Genomic DNA, 26,214 nt, shown 5'->3' on the forward strand with positions numbered 1-26,214 from the left:
AGCCATCAAGAAACTTTTAGAAGGGCTTTTTATAACAATGCCAAGGGGCGGAGCAAAAGACCTTCCCCTTGCTAGATCAAAGCATACCGCACAGCCCAAGTGCAGACCCTTCCAAACACCTGGTAACCATGCACATGGTCAATCCATCCCCTTATGCAGCCCTGCTGGGTAAAGCAAACTCAGATCTCACTAGGAAACTTATGTGGGCTCCCACAGATTTCTTTGTGTATCCCTGGCTGTCCTGCAACTAGCTCTGTAGACCAGGCTTGCCTCAATCTCGTAGAGATTCCCCTGCCTCTGCCTCCTGAATGCTAGGATTAAAAGCTTACACTGTCACTGTCTGGGCTTGCAAGTTTCTTTTTATAATAACATTCATACAATTAAAATTATATATAGAAATATAAAAAAAAGAAAAGAAACTTTTAGAGGCGATAAGAATGCTCACCATCAGAACTGTAGTGATGGTTTCATGGGTATAACCACATGGCAAAACTTACCAAACTACATTTAATTTATGTAATTGCCTGTATATCAGTTTTACCTCAGTGAAGCTGTTTAAAGGAAAACACACACACACACACACACACACACACACACACACACACACACACGTGTACACACGCAAAATCACACCACATTTGCTTTTTACTAACCACTGACCATCACATAGTATCAACCTTTAAATTTTGTCTAATTATACATATGCCAAGCAAATGAACTATTTCCTTAACCAATTTAGTTTCTAGTTTATATTAAAAAGACATCATTGAAAGTTTTAAATGAGTAACAAGTATTGTTCTAAACAACAGCATTTTGAAATACATTTTCATATAAATGTAATGTTAGTTATAAAATATGACTTGGTAAAGAATAAAAAGTAAAGGTTTTTTTTTTTTTTAGGATCATACAAACTTGGGAATGAATTCTACACTTGATTCCTATTAGTGGATCTAGTAAGATTTCTAAACCTGTGTCCAGTTCTTCAAAGTGAGCAAAATGCATATCTATAATTACAACTCTCAAAAGACAGAAACAACAGATCTCTAAGGGTTTGAGGCCAGCCTAGTCTATAAAGTAAGCTCCAGGGCAGCCTTTCTTTAAAAAAAAAAAAGAAAAAAATCAAAGTGAAAGTGATAGTAACCAGGTTGCCAGTCTTAGTTCTGGCTACATATGTAACTGGATACTACTAACATTTATTTCTTATAAGTTTGGAAGCTGGGAAGTCCAAAAACAAGGTACCAGGGGATGCACTGTCTAGTGAGGACTTGCTTCCTGTCTTCCAGATGGCACTCTTCTCATTGCACCCTGACACAGGAGAGTAGTCTATCTTCTTATAAGGACACTGACCCCATCACGAGCATTCTGCAGTCAAGATCTAATTACATCCCAAAGGCCTCATTTCCAAATACCATCACATGGGAGATTAGAGCTTCAGTATGAGAATTCAAAGGAAACACCAACAGTTAATGGAACTATGATTTACAGGAAATCATGCCCTGTACCAAGCATTGAAGTAACCACTTTATTTTATTTAATCCTCACAACAGCTACATAATGTAAATACCACTATATCCTCATCTAACAAATGGAAAAAGTTATAAAAAGATTAAATCATTTTGAAGATCACACATCAAGTAAATCCAACAATTGAGATCTAGACTCATTTACAAAATTATTCTGATGAATAAACTTAAATGACATAAATACAATCAGTGCCAGTATCAAATAAATGATAGAATTTCTACTCTCCTGCCCCTCCTGCCCCATGCTGAGAATCAAACACAGGCCCTAGCGTTCTATCCCTGAGATACTACAACCCACGTGCAAACTTGTCCCCTCTTTCTTTTTTCTTTCCTTTTTTTCTTTCTTTTTTTTTTTTTTTTTTTTTTTTGAGATAGGGTCTCACTCTGCAGCCCTGGCCAGCTCAAACTCATGGTCAAACTCCCAAGTGCTGAGATTATAGACGTGAAGCACCATTCCTATAACCTCTATTATTTAAACTGAGCTTCTCTAAATAAATCTAGGGCATCAAGAAGAAAAACTGGTTAAGATTAATAGTGTGTACTTTACCTAATTCATCCTAGGACTATTATTTGTTTTACCAGTACAGAAAAAAAAAATGGAATTCAGGAATGTTAAATGTTCAGTGGTGGTAGAAACAAAAGCATATCACTTGGATGCAGGTAGAAGTCAGAACCCCATTTCTTCTGATCTAATGGACTGAAGACTAGTAGCTGTCCAGGAGTCCTCCAGGCCTCCTGCTCTAGATTGGCATCTTCATCGACTGAGAAGCTACTGGTTCTCAGCCTCTCCAGGGTAAAGTTGGACTGCCCAGAGCATATTGTGTAAGCCAATCTAAGAAACCCACTTTTAATATATATTCAACTGTTCTGTTCCTCTAGAGCAGTGGTTCTCAACCTTCCGAATGCTGCGACCCTTTAATATAGTTCCTCATGTTGTGCTGACCCCCCCATAAGATTATTTGCATTGTTACTTCATAACTGTAATTTTGCTACTATTACAAATCATTCTGATATGCAGAATATCTGATACATGACCCCCAAAGGGGTTGTGACCCAGAGGTCAAGAACCTTAATATACCCCAATAAGAAATAAGCCTGGTGGCTGGGCGGGGGTGGTGGTGGTGGTGGTGGTGGTGGTGGTGGTGGTGGTGGTGGTGGTGGTGGTGCACGCCTTTAATCCCAGCACTCGGGAGGCAGAGCCAGGCGGATCTCTGTGAGTTCGAGGCCAGCCTGGGCTACCAAGTGAGTTCCAGGAAAGGCGCAAAGCTACACAGAGAAACCCTGTCTCAAAAAACAAAAAAAAAAAAAAAAAAGAAAGAAAGAAGCCTGGAAATACATTAAATAAAAGCATGTCAGTTTAGATTAAATTGAGACAATAAAACCAACTGTAAAAATGCACACAAATAAAACAAAAACAAATAACAAAACTATTCAGTTTCACTGAAAGAATGTTTCTGATGACACAAAGATTATTAATTTACTAAATCTCAAATCTTAATCCTCAACTACATATCTTTTCTCATTCTGTGTGATAAGACACACATATTCAGTATTTTTGCTATGTAACAAAGTACAAGACCTGACTCAAAAGCTCTAAAGCATCCATGCAATGGGGTTGCAAGCTGAACTAGCTGGGTTTTTTGTTGTTGTTGCTGTTTTTTCATAAAACTCCATTTTCAATTGAACAAACAACTGGCAGGCAAACCGTAATTACTCAGACTTGGATGTTTGGCAGACGCTTTTTCAAAAATGAACAACGCAAGACTGTCACTCAAGGAAAACAACTGTCTGTATTTGTTGCCCATGATAAAATTGGAACTTTCAAAAGAAAATTAGAAAAGATTTGTTGCTGGTGGTGTTGGCACATGCCTTTAATCCCAGCATTTGGGGAGGCAGAGGCAGGCAGATCACTGAGAGTTCAAGGCCAACCTGGTCTACAGAGCAAGTTCCAGACCAACTAGGACAACCTAAAGAAACCCTGCCTTGAAAAACCATAAAAAAAGAAAAAAAAAAAAGATTTGTCTGAAAAGATCAGTATTAATATTAATAAGTGTGATTTTTACATTATACAGTAGAAAACACTGACCTTTTTAGAAGATCACTCAGAGCCACAGACTGAGTTGTGTAACCCCCTCTCAAATAGATATTGAAGCCCAATAAGATGGTAGTTGGATTGGAAATTGGAGCCTTTGGGACAGTTAGGGTTAGATTATTTATAATGAGGTTTATTGTACACTAATGATGAAATTAACACCTTATTAAGAAGAGTCACCAGAGAGAGGGCCATGTGTCACACGCCTCTAATCCCAGCACTTAAGAGGCAGAGGCAGGAGGATCAGAAAGTTTGAAGCCAAACTAGGCTACATGAAACTGTCTTAAAAAAATAAAAAAGGGACCTACAAGATGGCTCAGCGGGTAAAGGTGCTTGCTGTCAAGCCTGACAACCTGAGTTTGACTCTGGAATACACATGTTAGGAGAAAACCACCCCAAAAAAAATTATTCCCTGACCTTCACAGTGAATTCACACACACTCACCCTAAAAAAAATTTGTTTAAGACAGCCTGGAAAGGCATGGTGGATCATCCCTTAACCTTAGCACTCAAGAGACAGGCAGATGGATCTCTGTGAGCTCCAAAGTAGGCAGGCTAGAACAAAATCAAGCCCTCTCTAAAAAAAAAAAAAATTAAAAAAAAAAAAGGATAAAAGATACCAGAAAACTTTACTATTTCTCATGAAAGCAAGCATACTCACTATTACCACCCACATATGTAACCACATAGCCAGAAGTAGCCACCTATAAGCCAAGAAAACCCTCATCAAAAAACTAACCTAAACTAGGTGGTGGTGGTGGTGGTGGTGGTGGTGGTGGTGGTGGTGCAAACCTTTAGTATCAGCACTCCGGAGGCAGAGGCAGGTGGATCTCTGTGAGTTCAAGGCCAGCCTGGGCTACAGATCAAGTTCCAGGACAGGCACCAAAACTACACAGAGAAACCCTGTCTTGAAAAACCAAAAAAAAAAAAAAAAAGAAGAAAAGGTAAAAAGAAAGAAAGAAACTATGGTTGTAGCCCATGGTGGTGGCACACACCTTCAATCCTAGCACTTGGGAGGCAGAGGCAGGTGGATTTCTGTGAGTTCAAGGCCAGCCTGGGCTACAGAACGAGATTCAGGACAGGCACCAAAACTACTCAAAAAAAAAAAAAAAAAAAAGGCCGGGCGGTGGTGGCGCACGCCTTTAATCCCAGCACTCGGGAGGCAGAGCCAGGCGGATCTCTGTGAGTTCGAGGCCAGCCTGGGCTACCAAGTGAGTTCCAGGAAAAGGCGCAAAGCTACACAGAGAAACCCTGTCTCAAAAAAACAAAAAGAGCCTTCTACACCTAATTCTTTTGATCCTTCAACCCAAGGAAGACTGAGCTCTGGTCTCTTCTAGAGGACATAACATCTTGAAAACAATGAGTCCTTTTCAGATGCCAAATATGCTGGCATCATGATCTTAAGACTCCCTAGTCTCAAGAATTCTGAGAAATAGCTGAGCAGTGGTGCTGCACATCTTTAATCCCAATACCTGGGAAGCAGAGGCAGGCAGATCTCTGTGATTTCAAGGCCAACCTGGTCTACAGAGTGAGTTCTGGGACAGCCAGAGCTGTTACACAGAGAAACCCTGTCTCAAAAAACCAAATACATATATGGAGAATTCGAGGAATTTCTATTATTGTAAATGACCCTAAAGGGTTGTTACAGCAACAAGTCAGACTAAGATACCAATACCTACCTATGCACACTGTCTACCTACAAGAAATCATAAACACTGGTACAGAGTGTGATAGAGTGAATTTATTTAAACACTTTCTTGGATAATTCTGATGAACAACCAAGACATTATCTAAGTCGGTTCAGACTACTGATATAACAGTTTAAAACCAGGATGCTTTACATACAGGAATTTAAAAGAACAGAGGATTAAGCCGGTCAGTGGTGGCACACATCTTTAATCCCAACACTAAAGAGGCAGAGGCAGGCAGATCAAAGCCAGTTTGGTCTACAAAGAGAGTTCCAAGACAGTCAGGTCTACACAGAGGGACCCTGCCTCAAAAAACAAAAATAAGAAAGAAAAAAATAAAAAAAAAAAAGAAAAAAAAGAACAAAGGATTCATTAGGGTTGTTTTATTTTTCAGCAGTATTGGAGATCACACACAAGGCTTCACACATGCTAGACAAGGATTTCTCAGATGCCACCCAAAGGCTTTAGAACAATGCAGACCAAGTTGTTTTGTTTTATTTGATACAGGGTTTCACTCTGTAGCTCTCATTGGCCTGGAACTCAGAGAGATCTGCCTGCCTCTGCCTCCTGAATGCTGGAATTAAATGCATACATGCATACCATGACCATTGAAGACAGTTTTCAATACTAGCTTTTTTCTTACAAATATAAACTACCTAATTCCTATAGCCTAAACTGTTTGAGTCTTTAACACATGGGCACAATTCTTTATACAGTAGAAATGTGAGGATTAAGCTATATATGGAAGACAGAAAACATCTACCATATTGCCCACAACAGATACTCAACAATCAGACTGTTTTGTCTACCTTTAGCCCCTACTTATCCTAAAGGCTAAGAAAAGATACTCTTGAGTTTTGATCCCTTTATCCTTAAAGTGAAATAGTGCCACACAAGCAATGTATGTACTTCAAATCCAGTAATAATTTAATAGTATTTGCAGAAGTATAAGTAGTACACTTACATATTTTATTTCTCTGTGTAGTTTTGGTGCCTGTCCTGGATCTCTCTCTGTGTAGACCAGGCTGACCTTGAACTCACAGAGATCCGCCTGCCTCTGCCTCCTGAGTGCTGGGATTAAAGGCGTAAGCCACCCCGCCCAGCCTCAGATAGGGATTTTTAATATCAACTTAAGGCATGAAGACACGTTAGAAAACTAAAATGCATACAAAATTACAAAACAGTGTTAGAAAAGAAATGGGAGGCCGGGCGTGGTGGCGCACGCCTTTAGTCCCAGCACTCGGAGCAGAGCCAGGCGGATCTCTGTGAGTTCAAGGCCAGCCTGGTCTCCAAAGCGAGTTCCAGGAAAGGCGCAAAGCTACACAGAGAAACCCTGTCTCGAAAAACCACAAAAAAAAAAAAAAAAAAAAAAAAGAAAGAAAAGAAATGGAACATTAGCAGAAATTGTTAAGTTTGAAGGAAATGATCAAAATGTATATTTAAATTCAGGTCATAATCTCAAATTAGCCAAACACCTAACATTTACTATGAAAAAAGTATCAGCCCAGGTTTCCTTAAAACTGTTTATATCTAAGAAAAAACAAAGCATAGGGCTTGGGAGAAAGCTCAGTGGGTAAAAAACAATAGCAGGTGGAAGCAAGAGGACCTAGGTTCAAATGCCGTGCACCCACATAAAGCCCAGCATGGCCACACGCTCCTAGGATTGCAGGACTGCGGGGAGACAGGCAGTCCCGGAAGCCTGTTAGCTAAGCCAATGAGTGGGTTGGTGGAGGACAGTATGAGTTTCAAGTTCAATGAAACCGTCTCAAAAAAAAAAAAAGTGGTGAGCAACAGAGGAAGAGACTTGATATCTCACATCCACATATACCCCTAATACACACACACCACAAAATGAATAAACACTTAAATGGCAAAAACACACACACACACAAAAAAAAAAACTCACAAAACAGACATTTGAAAGAACCCAGACAACTTACTAATCCAATTAAATTCTAAATTTTTTGTTTTTGTTTTTCTGAGATAGGGGTTTCACTGTGTAGCCCTGGCTATCCCAGTACTTACTCTATAGACTAAGCTGGCCTCAAACTCACAAAGATCCACCTGCCTCTGCCTCCCCAGTGTTAAGATTAAAGGTTGTCACCATCACCACCACCATCACCATCACCACCACCACCAACCACCACCACCACCACCACCACACCACCACCACCCAGCTCTAAATTCCATTCTCCCTAAGTAAAAAACCACATCTAAGGAAAATGTGGATCTTACTCCTCAATAGAGCATTATTACTGCTTTATCAACTGTCCTCATTGCGTTCAACCAACCACTCACTTTAAAATACATTTTAAGGGCAAGAGGTCACTACCCTCACAAAAGTTACAACTAAGTGAAAGGAAAGACAAAAAGAATTAAATTGAGGGCTAGAAAGATGGCTCAATGGCTAAGATCATTTGTTGCTCTTGTAGATGACCCAGGTTCAGTTCTTAGCATCCACATGGTGGTTCACAACTATCTAAAATACCAGTACCAGATGATCCAACACCTTCTTTCTGACCTCTGCAGGCATAAACAAACACTAATATATATGTTATACTAATTTTAAAAAAATAATAAAAAAGCCAGACAAGATGAGGCACACCTTTAATCCCAGTACCTCGGAGGCAGAGACAGGAGGATCTCTATGAGTTATAGACCAGCCTGTTCTATATAGTGAGTTACAGGACAGCCAGAGCTACATAGTAGAGACCTGCCTCAAAATAAAGCAATAATAACTAAATATTAATTAAAGACTTAAATTTTCCTAAAGTCAGTCAAGCACTATAACAGGGACATGCACTAGATGTTCTCTGGGTACAAAATAGGGGCACTTTGTTGTTATGACAACCTTAGCTGTTCTCAAAGATTTCTTAAGGAATATCATTTAATCCAAAAGGATGAACAAAAGGAGAAATGTCATAAGCAAAGTTATGAAACATCAACATAGCTACTACACAGTCATCAGCAACTACACAGTGCTTGGTAGTCAGTACTATGAGTAATGAGAGATAACCCAGGAGTGTACACTATACTGCAGATAGGCACAGATCATAGATGCCCATATATGTTGTGTGAAGGAGCCAAGGGAGAGATTTAAACGAAAAAGTAACAAGAACATACCCCATAGATCTGTGTCTTGAGTAACCATATAAATGGTATGGTAATTCCCTTAAGTTAGGACAAAACAGAGAAGAGACCATTTTAACTGTTTGTGAGTAGGAAGTGTACAGAGATAGAGGTCAGAAGTAGACAGCAATATGAATTGTTGAGTATCAGGAGATACAGTATCAGGACATTGGAATGGCTATAACGGAGGTGGTAGAGAGAGTAGCCAGTGGTATGTGTAAGCTCAGGAAAGGAATCTGAGCTGGAGAAAGAGATTTGACAGTCATTAGCATATGGACAAGACTACTCACAATATCAAAGAAGTCTAGTGAGCCAGGAAGCCAACCCTAAAAAAATATAAACACTCATACACAGTAGATTAAAAAATAAATAAATACAAAGAGAGATATCAACACATTAAAAAGCAGAAATAACAAACACTTTGTCATAACTGTCAGCTATTTTTACAATTCCAAAAAGTTTTTTCCTGACAGACATGATGGCACACACCTGTAAAACCAGAACTTCGGAGGCTGAGGCAGAAGGAACACTGCAAATCTGAGGCCAGCTTGCTCTATGTGTTAAGTTCCAAGCTAGCTCCTATCAGGCCTGATGACCTGAGTTCTATCCTTAAGACCCAAAAAGTAGAAGAAGAGAAAGATTCCCTCAAGTTGTACTGACTGCCACAGATACACCATGATATAAACACACTCAACACCTACACATGCGAACACACACATTTAACTAAATAAGTTTATTTAAAAAAAAAATTCTCACCAGTATGGTGACCATAATTTTAATCCCAGCACTCAGGAAACAGAGGCAGGCATATCTCTGTGAGTTCGAGGCCAGCCTGGTCTATATACTGAGTTCCAGATCAGCCAGAGCTACATAGTGAAACCCTGTCTCAAAAGGAAAAAAAAAAAGTTCCCCTTATAGCTGGCCCTGCCCCTCATTGGGAGTGACAGCCCCAGCCCTCACTAGAACACAGGAGAGCTGGCCCAGATGGCATGGGCCTAGGAGAGCAATCTCTGCTGTCTCTGTCCCTTCCCCCTTCTCTGTCCCTGTGGCCCAGAACCTACCAGCTCAGCTACAATCCAGACACACACACACACACACACACACACACACACACACACACACACACATCCTGGGCCTTGGGTTGGCCCACCCTAACATCTACCCCACCTATGACCTGCTGGAGTACACGGAGGGATTGGTCCTGCGAAACAAAAACCGCAGGATCTCTATGACAACAGCAGGATGTCTGAGAGGAGTTTCGGTGAGGGTCCAGTGCTGACGGTGTGTGTGCCAGAGACCTGGAACCAGACCAATGACTCACTGCAGTGAACATTTTGCGGGTGGGGCTGATTGGACAGAGGGGTATACCCGTGACACACTGAAGCTAACAATGCCACTAGGATGAATAAAGAGGAGTTGGAAAGACAGAGCAGTGAGGTAGTTTTTATTTGCTTGTTTGTTTATTTGTTTTGTTTTTAATTAATTTGGGATGGCACAATGTAAGGGTGAGGGGTGGATATGGAAGGACTAGGAAGTGAACCAGATAGGGTGCATGATGTGAAATTCCCCAAGAATCAATAAAGAATTATGTTTTAAAAAAATGTTTCCCCTGCTAAACAGAAAACCAAGAAGGGCAAAAAAATAAAATTAAATTTTTTAAAAAAGGAACAGTGAAAGCTTGGTCTGGATATAAAGTTCATCAGAGGGTTTGCCTTACATGAAACACCCTGGGTTCAATCCTCGGCACCAAAAAAAAAAAAAATTTAAAAAAAGTAAAGTTTTTATCTGGATATGGTGTGTACATGTTTACAATCCCAACAGTTAAGAGGTAGAAAATACTGAGTAATAAAAGAGCAGTCTCGAGAAACAATTCACAAGTTAAATAAAAATATCAGTAACAGTAGTGGCTACTATATTAAATGTCAACTATGTGTATCCACATTCCAGGTACTTTGTCCTTATTTAATTCATTTATCAACCCAAAGAGTATTAATACCCTCTTCAATGTGTACAAATTGTCCTCACTCTATTACTCTCTGTAATTGTTACAGAAAACAAAAAGAGAAGTAGCTAATTTGTCTGGATAGTGGCAAAAACAACATATATTTCCCACTTCAATAAATCCTTAATTCTTTCATTTTTAGCTCTCAAGCACACTTACTGTGCCACTGGGTCCCCAAAAGTTCACTTGGAAGAAATTCTCTAGTCCTTTTTCTAACCCACTATAACTAACAACCTTTAAATTTCAAGGGAGAAAGTAGGGAATAATCTTCATGTATGCCCCCATTCTACTGGAAGAACATTTAAGATAGACAATAAGTCTAACATGCTTTTTATCACATGTAAGTACCTGATTTCAGTTTGGAAGATACATTTATATAATCATTTACAATTTAAAAATATTTTCAGTTATTCTATCACTTGAGTCTAAGTTGATAGATAAGTAAAGTGAAGTTCTAATAGATCATCAATAAATATAGATTACAAATTTCTTGGGCAAACATTTCCTCATTCAGGTTGCTAAGCTTCTGGTATGTGCAGCTGAGGATTTCCTATTTGTGGTACTCTGTATTTCAGATGGGAAATGGTCCCACACAATCAGGGAAGGGCCGAGGTACCAGGTAGGCTGCCTATCTGCATATGTATAAAAATATAACTAGAAGAGTAGACAGAGTAAGCCAGGAGTGTGGTGCATGCCTAACGTCTACTAAGGCAGGAGGACCTCAAGTTTGAGACTAGCCAGAACTACACAGCAAGTTCATGTCACTTAAAATGGAGACACTGTCTCATTAAAAAAAAAAAAAAAAAAAAAAAGACAAGAAGCTTCAAATTAATATAGCAAGGAATTAGAACCTAGGACATCTAAATTCCTGCCAATGGAAGACTTCAAAACAGTGCTCTTTCAGAGCTCACACACGACTTCCACCACTACTACCTTGTCATTCTATTTCCAACTATGATTGAGTAACTGGATCATCCATACAGACAAATTTGCTTCCTCTAGCTACCTAGACTACCCATATGCTTTAGTGTCTGTATACATGCACAATAGAAAGTTTCTTTTTGTTGTTTTTTTTTTTTGTTTTTTTTGGTTTTTCGAGACAGGGTTTCTCTGTGTAGCTTTGCGCCTTTCCTGGAACTCACTTGGTAGCCCAGGCTGGCCTCGAACTCACAGAGATCCGCCTGGCTCTGCCTCCCGAGTGCTGGGATTAAAGGCGTGCACCACCACCACCACCACCACCACCACCACCACCACCACCACCACCACCACCACCACCACCGCCCGGCTTAATAGAAAGTTTTTTGGGCACTGGGCTCAGTGTTTGAGTACATAACCTGTGGGAAGCTCTGATCTGAAGGGAGAGAAGGAACAAGGCATTAAATGGTAAGGATGCACACTAATTTAGCCTTTTCACTTTTTTGTAATTTCCTATTTATTTCAAGTACACGTATTATTTTAACAATAGAAAAGATAAAGCTTTTTATAGTTAAAAATAAAGGTAAGGCAGAAAAGAAAAAAGAAAGAAAGGTTGGTTCACATAAAATTCAGGAAAGTTATTACTTCTAAGGGAGAAGGAAGAAGACAGATTTAATCAGGCAGGAGAGCAGCCTCCCAAGAGGCTTTAAAACACTAACCTCTGACTGGGGATGCAGTTCAGTGGTAGAGAGCTTTGCCTAGCATGTTCAAGGTCCTAGATTTGATCTGGGGGTGGAGGCAGGAAACAAGGGTGACAAAGACAAAGACCTCTCTGATCCTGTAACTTGAATTCAGGAGGCTGAGGCAGGAGAATTGTTTTTGGGCTACATAGCAGGACACCATCTTTAAGTAACAAAAGCACTAGAAATCTCCTTTTTATAAAGTGAGGTAGTGAGTACACAGGTCTTCAACTTGGGTTGTTTTGGTTTGGTTTTTGACAGGGTTTCTCTGTGTAGCCCTGGCTGTCCTGGAACTCACTTTGTAAACCAGGCTGGCCCCAGACTCAGAGATCTGCCTGCTGCCACCTCCCAGAGGGATTAAAGGTATGTACCACCATGCCTGACTCGACTGGTTATTCTTTAAATTGTGGATTTGTGTTAAATACACTTTTATATATATGAGTCATTTCATAATTTAAAAAGACATGGTCAGGGGTGGGGAGTCAGAATTGTAGGCAATAACCCACACTCTGCTACTTATTGACTGTATCCCTTTAAAAAAGCATTTTATTGGCCGGGCGGTGGTGGCGCACGCCTTTAGTCCCAGCACTCGGGAGGCAGAGGAAGGTGGATCTTTGTGAGTTCGAGGCCAGCCTGGTCTCCAAAGCGAGTTCCAGGAAAGGCGCAAAGCTACAGAGAAACCCTGTCTCGAAAAACGGAAAAAAACAAACAAACAAACAAACAAAACCACACACACACACAAAAAGCATTTTATTACTCTTAACAGCGCAGTTGTTATTTGCTAGATTGTGAAACTAACAGCTAACTTTTTTTTGACATTTAATGAACTGCTTAAAGTAACTAAACTATAAACATACAAACTGTAGATTAATTGTGGTTTCAAAATAATATAACAGTAACTTTATAAACAAAAGAATGCCATAATACTAAGAATTCAGTGGCAGGGTAGCATAACCATTCACCATTCCAGCTTCTGCCCATCTCTCTATGATAATGAAAACTAATATTGTTTTAATATGCACTACATAACACATTGTGTTAAATGCTTTCTTAATGTTTTCTGTTTAAGCCACCAAACAAATGAGGTTAATTTTATTCCTCACTTTACAGATAATCTCATTGTGCCCAAGGTCACATACTAGTAGTGAGCTTCAGAATCTACACGTTAGCCAACACATTCACTTGCCTCACCTCTAACCTGAAAACAGCCTGTCCTTCCCATGACACTAGAGCTCCCTGACAACTGCTTTTAGTTCTTCTCCATCTCCCCTAGCACTGAGCAGGCATTAAATAGTGTGTGTATACACACAAGGTATTTAAGACATGAACTCGTCTGTCTCCTTGGACAACCTTCATAAAGTACGAATGTCTTGTTTTGCCATTTTAACCACAGTTAAACATACAACTCAAGATCTTCAATGTATTCACAATGCTGTGCAATAATTACCCCTAAGTAGAAAAAGGGTTTTATGACTTTACTGAAATCATTCCCCTTTCAAATACTGGAATCAGAATTGGGATTTGTTTTTTTGTTTTTGTTTGTTTTTGTTTTGTTTTGTTTTGTTTTGTTTTTTGGTTTATTTGAGACAGGGTTTCTCTGTGTAGCTTTGCGCCTTTCCTGGAACTCACTTGGTAGCCCAGGCTTGTCTCAAACTCACAGAGATCCGCCTGGCTCTGCCTCCCAAGTGCTGGGACTAAAGGCGTGCGCCACCACCGCCTGGCTCAGATTGGGATTTGAAGTCAAAACCCTTGACTCCTAAACTCACGGGCTCTTCATTTTCCCCAGGCTTCTGTCTACCGATCCCTGCACCAGTTCTCCACTTTTCACCCTACCTGCTTCACTACTGCATAGGTAACCATGACTATAGGAAAAACAAATCCACCAAGACAGTTCTCCCATTTTTGAGCTTCCAAAAACTGGAGCTTTAACATAAACAGCCCATCAGCAAATTCACAAAAGCAATGTCTGGATCCCAGAGTAAAATCATTAGAAGAAATGCCCTCATTGGTTAGATTACATTCTCACTGAATTACAGGCAACTGCTTAAGCTTGATTTTTTTTAATTAGAATACAGAAAGCATCCAAAAAACAAAAACAAACAAAACAAAACAAAAAACCCTACACTTCCAATTCCAAGGATGTCTACCCCTATATCACTCCACCCATTTGGGGGGAAGAAAAAAAAATTAAGACTCTATATGGGCATTTTTATGTGTTCAATTATGAAACCCAAGGAAAGTTGTTTGTTTTGTAGCTGAACACTAAAGCTTTAACAAAAAAAATTTTTTTAATTCCCATTGGTATCAATTTTACCTTCTTTCCATTTCTCCTCCTTTTCCCTCACACTGAGCTCTAATCAACAGCCACTTCAAGCTTAACATGTCATTGTTAATGCAATTAAACCCAGAAAACGGCTTCCCTAAAGCTGTTCCCTCTCTTAACACTCCCCTCCACCTTCCATCAAGCATTCTACCACAAGAATAAACTCATCTGTAAGCTTGAAATCAAATTTCTGATGAAATATATGGAGTTATTGTGTTCATAGTTAATGCAACGTGCCTACATCAACATCGTCCCCTTAAAAGTAATATATGGTTGTATATACTTCATTTATCCACACCTAACAAAATTCTGATCACTCGAATTCCTTTAGAAAAAAATTCAATCTATAGAAACAGCCCAATTATTTTAAATCTTAACAAGTAATATCAAAAGAATGAACAACTCCATCAGTACCAAACCATCTTGCCAATGAATATTTATTACATTTCCGTATTTCCTGTCTTCTCTCTGTTTACATAAAGTGGTAATGCCAAGACTCATCTCAAGATTATCAGTCTGCAATACAATGATGGGCCTAATAGCCTTGCAAACCAGGACACCAATAAATGGAGTCTTCAAGCAATCAATTTTATTGGGGGGAGGTGGGGCTTGTTAACCTCTTTCTGCATATGCACACCTTGCCTGCCTAGAAAATAAATTCAGTCTTCCTATTTTTCAGTATCATTAATCAGTTCTCAAGCAAGAATGCACCCTTACCAACCTCAAGTTCATCAAAGTTCATTTAAATTACAAATTCCGAAAAGGCAGAGACAGTTTCACCTTTTCCCACCTTTCCATTGAGAGTTGGTCGCCCCTATACCTCAAGTTTCTCTTTATGACACAGGAACTGCCAGACACCCCCCTCTCTGTTAATTCTACCTTAAATGGAGGTTCTCTCAAAACTTTACCCTTGGGCTGTTATTTCCAGACAATACCAACATAAACCAAACAAAAAGGTCAAATTGACAGTGTAAGATATCCCCTAGGAGAATCTTTAATGTACCTGCTCTGTCTCCTGTGGAAGACCCTTCTAATGACCTTATTATTATTGTCTCTCACCAAAGCAACCATAAATGTAAGTGTTCTAACCCCTAAACCTCTAGTGTGTCTTGGAGGACATCTTTTCCTAAATGAGCCACCCCACTTCTTCCCAGGACTGCTCACTGGCCCTCTCCATCCTCTGTCCCAACAACCGTACCCAAAACGCTGGGTCTTTCATGTCTTAAATTCCCCCCTCTGCCACCACACCACAGGTAACCAGCTCATCACAGACATTACTTCTGCAAAACGGGCAGAGAGACATTTTCTTTAAGACACCATCCCCTAACCTTGCTCACCATCTGCCAGTATTCTCTCAGCGAGTCCAGCTGAGTAAGTAGGCTTACATACCCTCTGCCTCCAACTTATGCCCGGGGGAGCCACCTTGCTCCCTCCAGTGACTGTAAACTCACCCTAAATCCTTTTCCACTGTGCTCTCATCCCCAATTTCAATCCCTGCCCTCCTATTTGGGGCCCAACTTACAATACTCCCTCCTGTCAGCTTACCATCCATCTCCTGTAGTTGGAAGTCTCATCCCTCCCAGCCCATAGTCCAACCTCCAGCAGCCGACCCCAAGGAAACCCCAAATTCTACCTCTTCTGTTCTCTCCAAACCCAAGCTATTTCCTTAAGTATTCACAAATTCCACCATCCCCAGAAGACAAGAGCCCACTTCAAGCTTAGGTCTCAACCCATGCCAAACCCCTCACCCGCAGCTCCTACCAGCTCCATCAGCCTTCCCCAGGTCCATCCCAAATCCCACCTTCCAGAATTAGCACTCCCCGGAGTCCCATCCAACGTTTAGATCCCACTCCGCATTTAAAAGATCTCCTTAACCCCCACCCCAGCTCCGATCTCAAGCTGTCAACTGCTTCAGGCCAACCCCAAATCATCACCTTCATCCAGTCCCCTCCCCCATTAAAAGACATCCCACTCCAGTCTCACCTTCCACCTCGCCCCAAGACAATCCCCAATCCCACCTCGATACCCCACACACGCCATGCTCCTGTCCCAGGTCTGGTTATCCCTCCATGTAGAGTCGCCCCCCCTCCCCCGCTACCCTCCCTTGACCTGCTGGTGTCCCACCCTCACCCAACCCCCAGCCCGCGCTCGGACAAGTCTCCCCCACCAGCCCGCCGTTCCATCGCGGTCCACCTCGGTCCCCTCCCCCCCGGCCGGCGCGGGGGCCCCACGGCCCCCACCCTCATTCTCGCCGGCGCCACCAGCCCAAGCTCCACAGGAGCGGGCCGGGGGGCGGGGGGTCTCCTCACCGGGGAGCTGCTGCAAGCGAAAACCGCGGCGGCGGCGGCGGCAGCTGAGGCGACGGTGCCCTTGTCTTCTCCGGAGGCTACAGCGGCGACGCTCTCGTTCCCTCGTCCGTGTCCAGTAGGGTGGTGGATGGCGCGCAGGGACGGGAGCCTCCTCCTCCTCCTCCTTCTCCTCAGCTACTCGGCTCTGAATCCTCTGCAGTAGCCGCGGAGAAACCCGACAGTGGGGGAAGGGGACGCTCGGCTGCAGGCAAGAGAGGAGGAGGCGGAGGGAGGGGGCGGGGGACCTCTGAGAAGGGCGGGGGAGGAGGAGCCCGCGCGCCGTCCCGACACGTCCCACAGCCTCAGAGCCCCCTGGACTACAACTCCCGGCATGCTCTGCCGCGGCCCTGCGCGGCCTGCATCTTCCAACCGCGCGCCGGTCCTGGGGCCGCACCCTCTTGGGTCACAGACAATGGAATGAAGCCGACCGTCCACGGAAGACTTTTGTAAACTCAAAGACCGCTTGAGAGGGAAGTCGGATATTTCTGCAGCCTCATCTCCATGAAGAAAAACTCTCTTCGTCTCCAACCTATACAAACACTCGTTTCCGCCCGAGGGACTACACCTCCCAGCATGCCGCACACAGCTGCCCAGCCTCTCCTTCCGGACCCCTCTCAGACCCGGTACTACAGTTCCCAGGAGTGTGGTCCTTGTGAAATGCTGGGACATGCAGTTCTCAGTCCTTCCTCCATGTTAAGAAAAAAGAAGTGAAAGAGAGGAAAAGGGGAAGGACTATTCCAACCCACAGAGCTTGGGCCTAGATGAGCTACATCACCTGTAATTCTGTACTCTCCTCGCCATCTCCGATGTCACTGTCTCTCCAGAATTAACGCAGCAGCTGCCTCACTGGCTTCCCTGCAAATTAAAGGACGATTCTGCAACTTGAATCCTCATGTAAAAAGGACATTTGTTTTCATTTACATTACTTATAAGTATTTAGTTTGCAAAAATGATCGAAAATGTTAGAAAGAAATGACCAAGGTTATTAGAGGAGGTTGTTGAATAGGAGGTGGGGAGGATGTAGATACCCATCAATATGGGCTGATTCAATAAATGGTGATGCATACATACAACGTAGTGCTAAGCAGCCATTTAAAATGCTGATAAATGTCTTTAGACATGGAAGGCTCTTCACAATTTGCTCTCAGAGGGGCAAACTGATTACAAAAACAGCATGATTAGACAGGTTCAATTTATTTGAAGTTTAAGGGTATAAAAGCATAACGGTTTCAGGAGAGAGATTCTTCAAAATGTTATCAGTGATTATCTTTGAAAAAGGATTGTTAGGTTTCAAGTTACTCTTATTTTATATTGCCTGAATTGCTATTTCCAAAAAATATTATCTCCAAATACAACAAGCTCTCTTTTCCACCTAGAAACTTTTCTTGGTTGCCGTTTTCCTGAATGGTGCTTTAGGACTATGTGTCTTTCTGTAAACTCAGGAGATGCACTATTTAAAAAACGGTGGTTATGCACTGTTAGTTACTTCTCTGCTTGCTGAGACAAAATACCTGACAATGGCAGCCTACGGAAGGAAGGAAAGGGTTTTGTTTTGTTTTTCAGGGTTTTTGTTTTGTTTTGTTTTGTTTTGGGGGGGTGTTTTTTTGAGACAGAGTTTCTTGGCTGTCCTGCAACTCACTCTGTAGACCAGACTGGCTTCCAATTCACAGAGATCCACCTGCCTCTGCGTAGACCACCACAGCAAGGATGGGAGGGTTTATTTTGACTTAGTTTCATCTTAGGAAAAATGTGTGTCAGGTCCAAAAGAAACTCAGGACAAATGGCTATCTGTGTGGCCTATTAGCATACCTAAGCACATCCTGGTCTCCATGCTCCCTCCGTATCAGAAGAACCTGTTACAGAGTCCATAGTAGCATCCTGGCTCTTCTTTACCCCCTGTCCTAAATATCTCCAGCTCCTGGGCTTCCCTCCGCACAGCTTCTCATTCCCTCATGACCCTTCTATTTCATCTATGCACTCTCTTGTCTCCCTTCCTCTCCCCACCTCTCTCTCCTCTCATGGCCAAGTCCAGTCTGCTGGCCTTGTTCAGTCTGTTTGTCTCTCTGCTCTGGGTTCTTCCAGATGCCTCTGGCTGCACTCTCCCTCATATGGACAATAAAAACCTTCTGATTAACCATACCTTGGAGTGGTCATGTTGTCAGTTCATGCAGATTGGCATCAGGAACAGGTCACATGAGAGGGAGATACTTGTGCTCAGAAAGCACCTTCTCCTTTTTATTCAGTCTAGGAACCCCATCCCATGGCACTGCCCACATTTAGGGTGAGTCTTCCTACCTCAATTAACCTAATCTAGATAATCCCTCAGACATGCCTAGAGATTTTTTTCCATAGTAATTTTAAATCCCCTCAAATTGGCAAGATTAACCATCACAATTATAATTTATTTAAAAAAAAAAACATAAAGCGAGCGAGCGAGCGAGCGAGGAACTCTCAGTTTCTCTTCTCAAATTATTTCTTTTTCTGGGCTTTCTCCCCCTGCTCCAAAGTCGCATACAGCCCAGGTTGGACTGGAACTTTACACTTTACTCTCCAGTGCTGGAAATACATCATATACCCTGCTTCTCTTTCTCCCTACCCAAGCCAATTATACCTTTCATAGAGTACATTTTCAACACACACTGGTTTTCTTTATATCTTATTTTTTTTGTTTTTGTTTTTGTTTTTGTTTTTCAAGACAGGGTTTCTCTGTGTAGACCAGGATGGCCTGGAACTCACAGAAATCCGTCTGGCTCTGCCTCCCAAGCGCTGGGATTAAAGGCGTGCGCCGCCGCCGCCGCCGCCGCCGCCGCCGCCGCCGCCGCCGCCGCCGCCGCTGCCGCCGCCACCCGGCTATATCTTAATTCTTATCCTGGTGGTTTCTATAATCTGTGGGCCAGACAGAGATCACTGTGCACAAGGTAAATGAACATAAGGGAGCACAATTATTGTAAAGGGTCCATAACACTCTACCTCACAAACCATTGTCTGTGAAATGAATAAAATGTATTTGCACTTAAAAAATATTTTTCTGGGCTGGGGAGATGGCTCAGCGGGTAAAGGCACTAGCTAGGCGAGCCTGACACCCAAGTTTAATCCCCAGAGCATACCACATAGCAAGCATGTGTGGTGGTGAGCACCTGTGGTCTCAGCCCTTAGGAAGCAGAGATGGAAAACCACCCGGAAGCTCCTGAGCCCCTCGCCTGGAGTACGAGCACCATAGCAGAAGCTAGAGAGACCTTGCCCCAAGAGGTGGAAGGAGAGAATTTACTCCCCAGGCTTTGGGGTTTTTGTTTGGTTGGTTGGCTTTTTTGCTTTTGTTTTGTTTTTCCAGACAGGGTTTCCCTGTGAAGAAGAATATATAAAATAAAAGCCAGGAGTAGTAGCACATGTATATGGTTCTAGCAGTTGGAAAGTGGAAACAAAAGAATCAGAGTTCAGGGTCAGCTTCAGCTACCTAGCAAGTTCAAGGCCAGCCTGTGCTATATGGACCGTGTCTCAAAAGAAAAACAATGAGATTTTATTTTTTTAACTATTTATTATTATGCCTATGAGTGTTGTTTCCTGCATATGTATGTGCACCACATGTGGACCTGGTTCCCTTGGAAGTCAGAAGAGGATGTCAGATCTGGAATGGGAGTTACAGACAATTGGGAGCTACCATGTAGGTTCTGGGAATTGAACCCAGGTCTTCTGGAAGAACAAGCAGTGTTTTTAATCACGGAGCCATCATTCCAGCCCCAAGACTTTTTTTTTCTCTCTATTTTCTAAAAACAAGTAAGGCTGAGCATGGTGGCTGGTGCCTTTAATCCCAGCACTCAGGAGACAGAGGCAGGCGAATCTCTGACTTCGAGGCCAGCCTGGTCTACAGAGTGAGTTCCAGGACAGCCAGGGCTACAACAGAGAAACCCTGTCTCAAAGAACAAAGCAAAGTAGATAAGTGGATTCCTCAAACTGCTCGTTTTTCTTTATTGATTTTTATTGATTATTGTTTCAACAATTACGATATTTCTTTGTTAGTAATTATTTCCATCAAGTCTACCTTTCCCCTTGTGCAATTTCAGCCACTATTGGCTTTTATATTGTGTTGATTATTCTACGAGAAGGAATTTTCCCGGGGGCCAGCTTTGCCGTGTTCAGTGTTATTGACAAAGACAGGACCATTCAGTGTGCTTTTCCAGCCATAGTGAATTGTACCACGTGGAGCTTCGGCACTGTCAGTTTTATTTTTATGTTGATTATTTCTACCGTATGGAGTCTTTCTACAGTCCTATGACAACAAACTCAGAGTCAAAATGACACTATCCGAACACTAACCTTTGCCTGTCACCTTCTGATCTGTGTGCTGTAGTGAAGTTGTCCTGGTCATGGGATGGGCTTTTTACACCTATCTCAAAACATCTCTGGAAGCCTTGGTACAAGAATGAGATTTGTTTCTAAAACTGCTCTGGAGACTGTACAGATGGTAGCTTGGTGGAAAGGTGTTTACCAGGCGTGCTCAAGGATCTGAGTTTGAAAAAAGGAACAAAAAAAATGTCTCTAAGGCCAGGTATGGTGGCACCACACACATGGGAGGTGGAGTCATAAGACTAGGCATTCAAAGGTCAACCCCAGCCTGAACTGCATGAAACCCTATAATAATAATAATAATAATAATAATAATAATAATAATAATAATAATAATAATATTTACTTTGGAAACTTAAGAAAATAGACATTAAAGATTACATTAGAAGAACTGATCTTTATTAATGAGCCAATGGCTGTTTTAGTGTCTAAATGTATTATTTTATCAAATCCTTCGGTCTGTGCTTCCTCAGATATACCTTTTAAAAAATAAACTCTGTGTGTGTGTGTGTGTGTGTGAGAGAGAGAGAGAGAGAGAGAGAGAGAGAGAGAGAGAGAGAGAGAGAAGGTATGTACACACGAAGTGCAAATATCCACAGAGGCCAGAAGAAGGAGCCCCAGCTCCCCTGGAGATACAGGCAGTTGTGAGCCACCTCTCTTGGCTACTGGGAACTGAACTCTGGTCCTCTGAAAGAGCAGCAGATGCTCTACACCACTGAGTCGTCTCTCCAGTTCCTCATATCCCCATTTTATAGTAGAGAAAATCAAGACCAAAAGCAAGAAAGGGATTGGCTGAGCTGCAATTTAAAATACGCCAGTTTTGATCTTCAGCTAGTGCAATTTGGCTGATTATAACTTCCTAAATTACCTCATTTCATTTACAAAATTTGACAATAATCTTTTTGGAGAGATAAACATTATTTTTCAGTATGTTTTGTTTTTTGAGACAGAGTTTTTCTGTGTAACAGCCTTGGCTGTCCTGGAACTCACTCTGTAGGCCAGGCTGGCCTTGAACTCACAGAGATTCTCCTGCCTCTGCTTCCCAAGTGCTAGGCTCAAAGACGTGTACCACCAACGCCTTGCTAATATTTTAGTTTTTAAAAAAATTTTTTTTTTTTTTTTTGGTTTTTTGAGACAGGGTTTCTCTGTGTAGCTTTGCGTCTTTTCCTGGATCTCGCTCTGTAGACCAGGCTGGCCTCAAACTCACAAAGATCCACCTGCCTCTGCCTCCCGAGTGCTGGGACTAAAGGCGTGCGCCACCACCACCCGGCTTAGTTTTTAAAATTTTAAGGAGGCTAGTCAAGAGAAAACACATGGATATAGAGAAAATGCTCTGAAAGAGCTTCTTGTTAGCAAATATAGACAAAAGCATGAAAATATTTATAAGTGACCCAATACTGGGAAGCAGAAAACTGCCATTTATGTTGAAGGCTGTTACATGAACCTGCTAAGCCAGCTTGCCAGACTGTTAGGAAGTAAATAACACACCACTGACATTCAGTGCGTGCATAGCAAATACCCATTCTAATATTTCATTCCAACAGTCAATGGTGAGTAAAACTATATCCTATTCGTCCTTCAGGACCTGAACCAGCTATCAATAAGCCTTTCCTGACCTGCTTGGTTAGGAGTCTGCTCTGGGCTCCCACAGCTGGTTCACACTCTTCACCATCTACCCTCTTTCCTCAATGACAAGGCCCAAGATCATCTGATTCATCTCTGTGACCTGGAACTCAAGCTAGCTCAGGGCTTCTTGCAAGTTAGGAGTTAAGTAAATGGTGGTTGAATTAATAAATCAATCAATCAATAGGACAAGTACACAGACCATATACATAATCAGTTCAAATGCAAAGAAAAAATACACATTAAATTAAGTGAAGGGCAAAAGACAAATGGAACTTTCAGAAGCCATCGCAGCAAGGGATGCTCCCACACAGTGACAGCCACATGAAGGGAGAGCCTTGACATACTGGCCTGAGTTCTTGCTTCTGCCACTTCCAGGCTACAGGACCTCTGTCAAGTTGCTTCCCACCTGCACCTGTTTTCTCATCCATAAAACTGGCCAACCAGAAGACTCCTCCCAAAGAACAGATGAAAGGCAACCGAGGTAGCAGATGCTGTGCAAGGTATGAAGAGCTGGAGGAGTGACGATTGTCACTTGCAAAGGCCAGACTGGGAAAAAGTGGCTGGAGCTGAAGCCTAGCAGAATCCTTCATATAAAATATACACACTTTAAAAAATAAAAAGTAGAGCCGGGCGGCGGTGGCGCATGCCTTTAATCCCAGCGCTCGGGAGTCAGAGCCAGGAGGATCTCAGTGAGTTCGAGGCCAGCCTGGTCTACAGAGAGAGATCCAGGACAGGCGCCAAAACTACACAGACAAACCCTGTCTTAAAAAAACAAAATAAGCTGGGCGGTGTTGGCGCACGCCTTTCATCCCAGCACTCGGGAGGCAGAGCCAGGCGGATCTCTGTGAGTTCGAGGCCAGCCTGGACTACCAAGTGAGTTCCAGGAAAGGCGCAAAGCTACACAGAGAAACCCTGTCTCGGAAAATCAAAAAATCAAAAAAACAAAAAAACAAAAAACAAAAAAAAAAAACAAAAATAAATAAATAAATAAATAAATAAATAAATAAAAAGTAGAACAAAGGCTGGAGAAATGGCTCAATCCTTAAGAGCACTAGCTGCTCTTGCTGATGACCTAGGTTTGGTTCCCAGCACTCACATGGCAGATCACAACTCCAGTTCCAGAATACACAGTGGTCATTCCTACATGCAGGCAAAACACTCATACACATAAACTAAAAATGAATATAAAAGAGATAAAGAAGGGCTGGAGGTGGCTCAGAGGTTAAGAGCACTGGCTGTTCTTCCAGAGGTCCCGAGTTCAATCCCCAGCAACCACATGGTGGCTCACAACCATCTATAGTGAGATCTGGTGCCCTCTTCTGGCATGTAGACAGAACACTGTATGTGTAATAAATAAATAAATCTTTAAAAAAAAAAAAAAGAAAGAAAGAAAGAAAGAAAGAAAAGTGAGGCTGGCAAGACGGCTCAGCTGGTAATGGCTCCTGCTGCCAAGCCTAACAACCTGAGTTCAAGCCCCAGGTTCTCACACGGTGGAGGGAGAGAACTGACTCCTGAAACTTGTCCTCTGACCAACACACACACACACACACACACACACACACACACACACACACACACAGTGTATTCAAGTGGACACATGCACATGCAAAATAAATAAAATGTAATAATAAATAAGTATACCAATAGCAACTGTTTGAATTGTGTCCCTCTCAAAACAACAACAAAAACAAAAAATGCCCATGTCCTCATCTTAAACCTTATACTTGTGAATGTGACCTTATTTGCAAATAGGGTCTAGGCAGATGGGATTAAATAAGGATTTTGAAATGAGATCATCCTGGATTTAGGTGGCCCCTAAATCTAATAAGTTCATAAGAGAAAGTTATGTTTTTCACTTTTCTCCAGTATTGGGGTTTGAACCTAGGGCCTTTTATGTGTTAGCCAAATGCTCTACCTTTGAACTCAGTGCAAGCTCTGTGTCCTTGAGACATAGAGAGGATGACATGGTCATATACAACTGTATACAACTGTAACCCTAGCACCCAGAGGCTAAATAGGAAGGGTTGAAAGGTCAAGATCAGCCAGGGCTACATTGGCTGCATGTCTTCAAAGCAGAAAGGAGAAGCTGGGCTTGATGACTCACACCTTTAATCAAGAGGCAGGGGCAGACAGATCTTAGTGAGTTCAAGGCCAGCCTGGTCTACAAAATGAGTTCCAGGACAGCTAAGGCTACTCAGAGAAGCCCTGTCTCCAAAAAAAAAAAAAACAAAAACCAAGTGGGGTGGGGGAGTTGGGCATGGTGGCACATGCCTTTAATCCCATCACTCAGGAGGATGAGACAGACAGATCAGCCAGACTGATTTACAAAGCAAGTTCCAGGCTAGCCAAAGCCACATAGTAAGACTCTTGTCTCGGGAAATAAAAATAAATAAATGAGTAGGAGTTTGGGGTGGGGGTGCTGAGAGATGGCTCAATGGTTAAATGTACTAGCTGCTCTTCCAGAGAACCCGTGTTTGATTCTCTGTATCCACATGCCAACTCACAAGCATCTGTAACTCCAGTTCCAGGCGATCAGACACCTTCTTCTGGTCTCCACAGGTACCAGGCACACAAGTGGTACACAGACATATGCAGCCGAAATACTCATACGCATCAAAAAACATTTAAAGCAATAAAAGAAAATAAAAATACTTTTAATCCCTCCAGATAGATTCAAAAAAGTCCCTTTTGGAAAATGTTCGTTGGGTCCGTTATATACAGGGAAACCACCTTTAACCCCCCCCAAGACAGGGCTTCTCTGTGTAGCTTTGGAGCCTCTGCTCCTTCTCTCCTTCCTCCTGCTCTCCTTTTTGAGCCTAATTCTCCTATTTATTCTCTCCTCTTCCCAGTTCCATCTGTCCTTTCTCTGCCTACCTATTGGCCATTCAGCTTTTTCTTAGACCAAACAGGTGCCTTAGGCAGGCAAGGTGAGACAAATGTAACACATCTGTACACAATTAAACAATGCAGCACAAACAAACGTAACACAGTTAAAGTAATAGTCTACAGGGCTGGAAAGATGGCTCAGCAGTTAAGGGCACTGACTGCTTTCCCAAAGGACCTGGGTTCAAATCCCAGCACCCATAGGGCAGCTAACAATTGTCTATAACTCCAAGATCTGACACTCTCACACAGACTTACCTGTAGGCAAAACACCAATGCACATAAAGTGAATAAATTTTTAAAAAGGGGAGTTTAAAAAAAGTAATACTCTGTAGCATAAACAAATATAACACATCTTTGTCTAGTTAAACAATATTCCACAATATCTCTCTCTCTCTCTAGCACTCTCAAACACACACACACACACACACACACACACACACACACACACACACACACACACACGAATGTAAAAGAAAAAGAGGCCGGGCGGTGGTGGCGCACGCCTTTAATCCCAGTACTCGGGAGGCAGAGCCAGGCGGATCTCTGTGAGTTCGAGGCCAGCCTGGACTACCAAGTGAGTTCCAGGAAAGGCGCAAAGC

At 42.2% G+C, this 26,214-nt stretch overlaps 1 protein-coding gene across 2 annotated transcripts in view; it reads right to left on the reverse strand.

Annotated features, from left to right (window-relative positions):
• Fam168a (family with sequence similarity 168 member A) overlaps window positions 1–16,990 on the reverse strand; it is a 135,972-nt gene extending 118,982 nt beyond the window's left edge. For both annotated transcript variants that reach the window (XM_059270411.1, XM_059270406.1), the window contains exon 1: window positions 16,721–16,990. The gene's annotated coding sequence lies outside the window, so the exon portion shown is untranslated. The remainder of the gene's footprint in view (window positions 1–16,720) is intronic.
• Window positions 16,991–26,214: the final 9,224 nt, after the last annotated feature.

This window comes from Peromyscus eremicus, chromosome 1 (genome assembly GCF_949786415.1).
Source record: "Peromyscus eremicus chromosome 1, PerEre_H2_v1, whole genome shotgun sequence".
In the NCBI taxonomy this organism is placed as follows: domain Eukaryota; kingdom Metazoa; phylum Chordata; class Mammalia; order Rodentia; family Cricetidae; genus Peromyscus; species Peromyscus eremicus.